At 34.3% G+C, this 10,000-nt stretch overlaps 1 protein-coding gene across 2 annotated transcripts in view; it reads right to left on the bottom strand.

Moving 5' to 3' along the window:
* The window catches only part of crb (crumbs), a 162,041-nt gene that overhangs the window by 101,592 nt on the left and 50,449 nt on the right, over positions 1 to 10,000 (bottom strand). The gene's annotated exons all lie outside the window — the stretch shown is intronic.

Genomic DNA, 10,000 nt, shown 5'->3' with positions numbered 1-10,000 from the left:
CCTAAGGGTTATAACAGCCTCTCATCAACGGAGGTCAAGAACGACTGGTATTTCCTGCACTGTCTCACCATGTCACGTTTATCATCAAGATTTGTTCTAAAAGAAAATAGAGAAAATTGTTGTTTATGTGTTAAAATTACATTAGTCTTTATTACTAATCTTTTAATTTTCTTGTTTCCTTTCCTCACAGGGCTATCTTTACCTCGTTGGAGCCCTTGGACTTATAGCATCTTGCTTTTCAAACTAGGGTTGTAGCTGAGATTGTAATAATAATAGTAGTAGTAGTAGTAGTAATAATAATAATAATAATAATAATAATAATAATAATAATAATAATTTATTAACAATAATAATAGTAACAAAGTCTCGAAGATAACAGAACCAAGTCAAAGAGTCTAAAAAATTTTGTATACCATATTAAACTATTCACAGTATGAATTTACTAATAAAGGTGTTTATATGGAACCGAGATCTCTTGCATCATTGTTGCATTAAGAGACTCCTCCAGTCAAAATACTATAAGCTGGTGCCTATGTTTATCCTGATATCAAATCCTACGCTCGTTTTGAACCTGCTCATATGACATGAAGGGGTAACAAAAATAATTTATTAATTAAATAAAGGAAAGCTGGGAGTAAATAATTGTCAATTTACAATAAAGATTACATCTGTAAAAAGGGAAGCATAAGAAAAATCAACCCTTATGTATGTAGATAAATATGAGAGAGAGAGAGAGAGAGAGAGAGAGAGAGAGAGAGAGAGAGGCAGTGTGTAACCGAATACAGCAGCTCCACAACTCTATCAATGCCAAAACACCTGAGGTATATATTCGATTGGAGAACTTTTGAACTTGCATTTCATAAAGCATGGGAGAGAGAGAGAGAGAGAGAGAGAGAGAGAGAGAGAAAGTCGACTGACCTCTGGCATCCTACTATAAGTAGCCTGTCATGGTTCTAAAAGAATTTCATATATCATGAATTACATCTCTAGTTAGAAAGCATATGTTGAGAGAGAGAGAGAGAGAGAGAGAGAGAGAGAGAGACTGCATGATCATTCTTCCGTGAATAATCTTGCAATTCAAAATGATTGGAAACTAGAAACCTCAATTTCGAGTGATGATTGCCAAATTGATTTCCAATGACAGGGAAGGAATCATCCCCGAGTGAAAGGGAGAGTGAAAGGTATATTATTATTATTATTATTACTAGCCAAGCTACAACCCTAGTTGGAAAAGCAGGATGCCACAAGACCAAGGGCTCCAACAAGGAAAAATAACCCAGTGAGGAAAGAAAAACGGAAATAAATAAACTTCATGAGAAGTAATAACAATCAAATTCAATTATTTTAAGGTCATTAAGAACATTAAATTAGATCTATTATAAATAAACTATAAAAACTTGATAAAAACAAATGGAAGAGAAACAAGATAGAATAGCGTACCCGAATGTACCCTCAAGCAAGAGAACTCCAACCCATGACAGTGGAGGACTATGGTACATAGTATGGCACTACCCAATACTAGAGAACAATGATTTGATTTTGGAGTGTAATCATACATTCAAATAAATGTTATAAAACATTTATCAAATTAATGTCATTCCTTCTGTAATTCATTTTAGCAGATGGGACACGTATGACGAAGCTATCATTAAATGTGGGTTATTTTTTCTGAGCATACGAAAACAAAAACTAAAGGACGAATAAGAAATTGCTGTATTATACTAAGCAAATAGTAACTTATGAATGCAATTGTGGATATTCCACACTTTACTAATATTACACTTACTATAGTCAATTTCTTTTAATGAGGCGCATTTGCACCGACTCGCAACGGTACCCTTTTAGCTCGGAAAAGTTTCCTGATCGCTGATTGGTTAGAATTATCTTGTCCAACCAATCAGCGATCAGGAAACTTTCCCGAGCTAAAAGGGCAGCGATACGAGTCTGTGCAAATCTGCCGCGCTAAAAAAAATTGACTATAATACTCAACTTCCCAAACTATTCCTTACCATGGTTAGCTAGCTAATCACCATATTTCTTTTATCCACCTTTCCTATCAGCTAGAAAAACTAATTGATGATATAGCAACTTAGGGGTTGATGGAGCATAATTTGAACAACATAAAGGATAAATTGTAACTTGCAGTTGATATACAACTATGTATTAATTCACTTTTTCATTTCAATATCGATAACATTATGTGATAGCGTCCTGTGTTCGCTTGTGCGTGTATCGCTGCCAAAATCTATTTCACGATGCGATTGTTGAAAGTTTTTGTTATAGCTTACATAATAATCGGGATTCCTCGAGGCCTTGTTTCGCATATTTTGGAGTAAATAAAGTCAACGGTCTGAATTGCAAATTGTGATGTACAGAGAAACTTTATATATATAATATATATATATATATATATACACACACACACACATATATATATATATATACACACACATATACACATATATATATATATATATACACATATACACATATATATATATATATACACATAAATATACACATATATATATATATAAATATACATATATATATACATATATATATATATATATATATATTACAGGAATGGACAAAATGCTTACTCAAAATATAAGCTAAAAATTATCATATTAAAATTCCTATAATACGGAATAAATAATAATCAATGTACATAAAACTATTAATCACTAGAAAACTAAAAACTATACTCGTAAGTTAAAATGACTACTGTGTTAAAATACACATAAACATGGAAAAATAGAAATTCATTCACATAATGAATCATTACAAAATAGAAGACTTGCAAAAATGAGTAGAAATGATCATACTGTATTAAAATGCCTACAATATGGAATAAACGGAAATGAATTTGCATAAAACCAGCAATTACTACAAAATTAAAAATTACATTACAAGTTAAAAAAGAATCATACTTTATTAAAATACCTATAGCATAGAATAAATGTAAACTTGCATAAACCTATCGACCATCACAAAAAAAAAGGTTGAAAAATTATTATACTATATAATATATAAAAAGAATAAATAAAAAATTTACATGAAACTATCAATCATCACAAAAGTGTAAAATTACAAAAACAAGTTAAAAATTATTATACTGTATAATATATAACAGAGAATAAATATAAATTTACATAAAACTATCAAACATCATAAAAATGTAAAACAACATAAACAAGTTAAAAATTATTATAATATATTATATATAACAAAGAATGAATACAAATTTACAAGAAACTATCACTCATCACAAAAATGAAAAATTACAAAAACAAGTTATTATACTGTATCATAAAATATAAAAAAATAAATAAATATAAATCTACATAAAACTATCAATATTCACAAAAACGAAGAATAAATAAATAAATAAATAAATAGAGTTTGGACAAATGGAAACATCCCCCCACCACAGTCTTCAATGCGCCCCAACGTAACCTAAGCCAGTCTACCAAACACGCCGCCCAAACACCACTTCAAAACCTTAACCCCTCTCTTTGGCACTTGGGCACTTATTGCGGTGAGGGACCCCTTGGGGGATGCCCCTTTACCCCTACCCAGGAGAGAGGTAAAGGTTTCAGGATTCCTTCCCAACTCCCACACCGTGGCTATTCCACCTTCTACCCATTCTATGGCACCTGCTAAGTCTCACTCTAGGATACTCTCGGACATACGACACCATACGAATGGTGGACTGATACCTTTTTTAAGCAATGCGTTTTGGTGGTTGTGTTTTGTTACAAATTGTGTTTACTGTGTAAGATTATATATATATATATATATATATATATATAAATTATATATATATATATATATATATATATAAATTATACATATAATATATACATATATATATTTAATATATATAATATATACATATATATATATATATATATATATTTAATATATATATATATATATATATATTTAATATATATATATATATATATATACACATACATACATACATACATGTGTGTGCACGTGTATGTGCGTGCGCGGACGCATATTTCAAATTGGCTATAAACATTAAAGAATTTTCACACCACTAATTATCATGGAACTATTGAAAATCCTCAAAGATTAATACACTAATAAACATTGTTTTTTTTTTAGTTTCATACAGAAACCGGGAAATAGACCTGAGAGAGAGAGAGAGAGAGGAGAGAGAGAGAGAGAGAGAGAGAGATCCCTTTTATAAGCCTAATACATTAACGCCCAAATCATATCAATCAGATGGCCAATAACTATGATCATGACACCCACGTGGAAGGCAAGCAATAACGTCCCCTGGATTCCAGTCCCCCTGGAATCCAGTCCCTATTAGCAAGAGCTCTGGAGTGATTGACAGAGAAAATATGACTCTTGCTCTTCTAAATGACCATGTAAGGATGTCCATATCGTTAGCTTTTAGTAAGGCTCCAAGTTTCGGATGTATAAATCAATCATAGTAGGACTATCAGATTAAATACTTTTCCTTTTAGAGAAAGTGGCATTTTACTTTTCATATCTTTTACAGCTGCATCTTTCGGGGAATAATCCTTTGTTTGTGTATTGGACTTATTTCGAACTGAATGTGGATTAAATATGGCTTTTCAATTAACTTTTATCGTTTACAATACTCCTGGGATTGTAATAAGTTTTCACAATAACAAAATTATATCATAAGCTTTAAAACAACAGCGAACACCCATGTATAAACAGTATAATAAATATTCATAAATATATATCTCTCTATATATATATATATATATATATATATATACATACACACACACACACACACACAGTATGGTATGCAACACATAAACACTTGTTAGTATACATACTGTACACCTGGCAAGCCTTGAAAAAAAAAATCATTATCGATGTTATAGAATAATCAATTCGGATAACCACACCATGCACAGTTCTTGCGAAATCTAGTCCCTGTAACACGAAGGTAGCAGGTGGAGATTTTAAAAAGGACAGGGCTATAAATGATCATAACATCACGGATATTGGTAACAAGGGTCTCAGGATGTTACAACAGCAACACGCGTCCTATAACATTTCTAATTATTGTCAAAAATCAAGTGTAACAAAAGCGTTTTATCTTATCAGGAGGATATTCGATAAGGTTACGGCTTATCGAGTGGAATCAACATTCAATGAAAGATAATGTATATGCTTTCAAGTAATTATTAACATGAGACAAAGTAATTTACTCTTATCTGTATAGATTAGAAAATCCTATTGGTATAGGTATACCATTATGAATGGTACTTCTTTCCATCACTGTTATTATTATTATTACATGCTTAGCTACAACCCTAGTTGGAAAATCAAGATGCTATAAGCCCAAGGGCTCCAATAGGGAAAAATAGCCCAGCGAGGAAAGGTAAAAGACATAAATAAACTACGAGAGGAATAATGAACAATCAAAATAGAATATTTTAAGAACAGTAACAACATTAAATTAGATTTTCATATATAAACTATACCCTCAAAAATCAAGAAAAAGAAAAGTAAAATAAAATAACGTGCCCGATTGTACCCTAAAACAAGAGAACTCTAATCCAAGACAGTGGAAGACCATGGTACAGAGGCTATGCCACGACCCAACAATTGAGAACAAAGTTCTTTCCCCAAACATACACTAAAGCGTCTGCTTTCTTGACAAAGGCAACACATTATTGATATCTTGTAGTTAGACATGTGTCATGGCCCGCCAGTGAGTCACAAGGAATGTGGTCAATATTTAACTTCGTATGAGTTAGGTGTGCATAAAATTTAGATTTTTTTTTTTTTTGTCTAGGCATGACTTTACACCAATAAGGAACTTTATTTTATGTACATAAACACACACACGATATATATATATATATATATATAGAAAATATATATATATATATATATATATGTATATATATATATATATATATGTATATATATATATATATATATATAAAAATAAATATATACATACATATATATATAATATATATAATACATACATAAATATACACACATATATATATGTGTGTGTATTTTTATATATATATATATATATATATACATATATATATATATATATATATATAATAACACATACATACAGTACATATATATAACAGGTATGCATTTGTCAAGCATGCACAACCCACATTCTGAAACAGGCCCATCTTCGTCTTGAAATCTCCACACAGCTTCTAAACAATCTTGAAAACCATTAAGTCCCTGACAGGTCTTGAATAAAAACAAACAAAGACTCCCTTCATGCGGATCACCCAACACCGGTACTACACACACACACACACACACACACACACACGGAGTTTTATCTTGATTCGTAAACATACGATCATGCCAATGGAACGCCATTATTCTTCCCTTCAGATTTATCGAGGTTCTTTCCACTGGGTTTAGAGTTATAACAACATTAATGTCAACTAAACTGATTAGTTAAAGTGTAGTCAAAATTAGAAGGTGACCCAAAAATGTATTCATTGCTTGGACGCATTTCATATAGTGTACGCAGCCCGTCAAAATGATTGCTAGATATTCAGATAGATGTGCACACACACACACGAACACAGGTTTAACCCTTCCCACCCCTCCCCTTTGACTAACTTGAACTCCTCTCACCAAGGGATGACTACTCCCTCTCCACCAAGCCTTGGAACAGGGAGAGACCAGGTAGCTATACGTCTCGCAGTGGAGCGTGACCGGAGAGAGCTTGCAAAACAAGCAGGGGAAGGAAGAGAAGACGATGGATTGACAATCCTAGGAACAGGGAGAGACCAGGTAGCTATACGTCTCGCCGCTGAGCATGACCGGAAAGAGCTTGCAAAACAAGCAGGGGAAGGAAGAGAAGACGATAGATTGACGAGCTAAGAAATTTCGATGGTATAAACTGGCACAGAATGACCATAAACAGACGCGCGTGGAAGAACACGTCTGATGCTTTTGTTCTGCATTGGATTAGTTACAGTTGATGATGAGGAGGAGAAGACGATGGATTGACGAGCTAAACAAATTCGCGGGTATAATTAATTTGATTCATTTGAGGTTTTCTGGCATCCTGACACAACCTGGCATAGAAAGACCATAAACAGACACGCGTGGAAGAACACGTCTGAGGCCTTTGTGCAGCAGTGGACTACTTACGGCTAATGATGATATAGCCAGACACTTGCTCTTTATTACATAGGGGAGATAATACTATCTATAGACTATCTAAATCAATGAGGACCAGACCAACCCTCGCCATTTAATCAAAGCCTTTCCTGTCACGCGTAAGGGACTGCCCAGTTATTCTGTAGTCTGCGATTACAAAGGTCATTCAAGTATAAACAAATGTCAACATCTCTTCCCCCGACCTCAGTCTGGGCTGAAGTGCATGAGTTATAATGCTGTTACTCACAAGAGTCAATGAAGATTGTGACGAAAAGTCGACAGGCTCTCTCTCTCTCTCTCTCTCTCTCTCTCTCTCTCTCTCTGGGAAATCTTTTGGTTTCTGAGTGTTCACCTTTGTACAAAGGAGCCTGTTCAACCCTACAGCTTATAAGAAACATGAAACTCTACCAATTAGCACGCAATAAATAAAAGGAGAGAGAGAGAGAGAGAGAGAGAGAGAGAGAGAGAGAGAGAGAGAAATTCCTTAACGGACCATTAACAAAGATTATTATCAAACTATATCCAAAACATGACCAGGGTCCAATACTAAAAACCCAAATAATAAACTAAGGTAAGGTGTTTCAGAATCAGTACCTGCGTGAGCAAAACGAATTCAATTTTATAAACAAAATTTAATCCGTTTCCATCCGATAGAAATTGATTTTACAGATCGGAGGTGTATTAGCTTTCCAGGTATTGGTGAAACACGATCCGTTTTCTTTACATCATTTGCTACTGATATTTCATGTTCTAATCTGTACGAACATTAAATTAAACTTTTATAAAGTAATTCTACCCATTATCAGAAGTATATCTTTTACATAACACAATGATTATGGAGAGCTTGGGTAAAAGTAATCAACAGAAGCCAATATATTTTTTTTTTTTTTGTGATCTTTAAATCAAATGCATAAAATATCGAAATCGAACAGATATTCATAAGCAACTCATTTTTTTCCCCATATCCAAATATTAGCATTAGTAACTTCCTCTGTGAGAGAGAGAGAGAGAGAGAGAGAGAGAGAGAGAGAGAGAGAGAGAGAAATTTTAAGTAATTTTTAGATTAGTTAAGATCAATTTCTTACTGTATTTAATCAGGTTTTATTGGCACTGAGGGTTTCTTCAGAGAAAAAAATATAAGATAGTGATTATATTATATGGAAAGAGAGAGAGAGAGAGAGAGAGAGAGAGAGAGAGAGAGAGAATTTTAGGAAAATTTTAGATTAGTTAAGAAAAAATTTCTTCCTGTATTTAATCAGGAGAGAGAGAGAGAGAGAGAGAGAGAGAGAGAGAGAGAGAGAAAGTGCAAACAATTAATCCACCAATGTTGCTTGCCATACGAACAAGACACCTGGTTTATATATTCTTTAGCAAAACGAACTCTTGAGTCTGTCCACATGGCATCGCCGACTGAAACACCAACACAAACACAAGATTTACGAGATGTCACTGGCACTCAGGGACGTATAGGTTTTGGTATAAGTGGAGGTCCATCTGAGGTCTACGCATCACTTCGAGTAATCCTTATACAGGCTTGTTATATTCTGGCACTATTTAATTGAATAACTTCGAAATAATGTTTCTGGTTTTCGAAGTTATCTAAGCTTAAAAAAAGAGGACTAAAGTTTCTAGTTTTCGAAGTTCTTAAGCCTCACAAAAAGGGACTAAAGTTTCAAGTTTTCGAAGTTATTAAGCCTCTAAAAAAGACTAAAGTTTTTAGTTTTCGAAGTTATTAAGCCTCGAAAAAGGAACTTGAAGTTATTAAGCCTTGAAAAAGGAACTTGAAGTTACTAAGCCTTGAAAAAGGAACTTGAAGTTCTAGTTTTCGAAGTTAAGCCTCGAAAAAAAGACCCACGTTTCTAGTTTTCTTCGAAGTTCTTAAACCACAAAAATGGCCAGTTTCTAATTTTCCAAGTTCTTCAGACACGAAAAAGAGACACTGCCTCAAGACGCCAATAAAACCACTATCGAACAACACACAAATAAATCAACACAACGTTCCGCGCACCACCTCATCCAGTAAAGGCACCTTTTCTAAATGAAGGGCCAATGTTCTACCATTCCTCCGGATAGCCTCTAACCCCTTTTGGCCAGCTGAGAGACCCAAACCTCACGTAGAGTAGAGAACACAGGTCGAAGGGGCACTCCATTACCCAAGCGACACTGAGCAGTCCTTTGTGGTGGGTCATGGGGTAGGATCGAGAGAGAGAGGAGAGAGAGAGAGAGAGAGAGAGAGAGAGAGAGAGAGAGAAAGGTAACAAAAAACGTCGGGTATATTATAGAAGGGCATGAGGGTAAGAAAATGGGAGACAGCTAGGGTATGAAGTGAGAAAGTGAGGTAAGAAGACAGGTATGATACGAAGATAAGTGAGAAAGAGAGTTAAGATGACAGGTATGATACGAAGATAAAGGAAAAAGGTAAGGATCAGTAGAGGAAATAGGAAAAGATTAAGAGGACATATAGGTTGGTAAGGCAAATGGGAGATAGGAATGATACGAAGATAAAGGAGAAGGAGAGATAAGAATCAATAGAGTAAAAATGAAATGAGGAAAGGAAATATAGAGATGTGTTTGCAAGGGATAGGAGGTCCAACACACATCCTAACCTACTTCACAGCATCCCTGTACTTCAAGAGCACCTTGCGCAAGGGAAACATCCACATTTGTCCAAATCCTTCAAGCGAGGGGAATAAAAAAGGACCCCTAGGGTGGGATAGGGATCTCTCCAATCCTCGAGAGGCGGTAGATGGCAGGTTGCCCCTCCAGGGAATACGTGTAAGGTCCTGAGGTCGACGGTCTGCAGGATTTCATACTTAACAAA

This window comes from Palaemon carinicauda, chromosome 44, assembly GCF_036898095.1.
Source record: "Palaemon carinicauda isolate YSFRI2023 chromosome 44, ASM3689809v2, whole genome shotgun sequence".
NCBI lineage: Eukaryota > Metazoa > Arthropoda > Malacostraca > Decapoda > Palaemonidae > Palaemon > Palaemon carinicauda.
The sequence above is the reverse complement of the archived record's forward strand: the minus strand, read 5'-3'. Positions and strand labels throughout refer to the sequence as shown.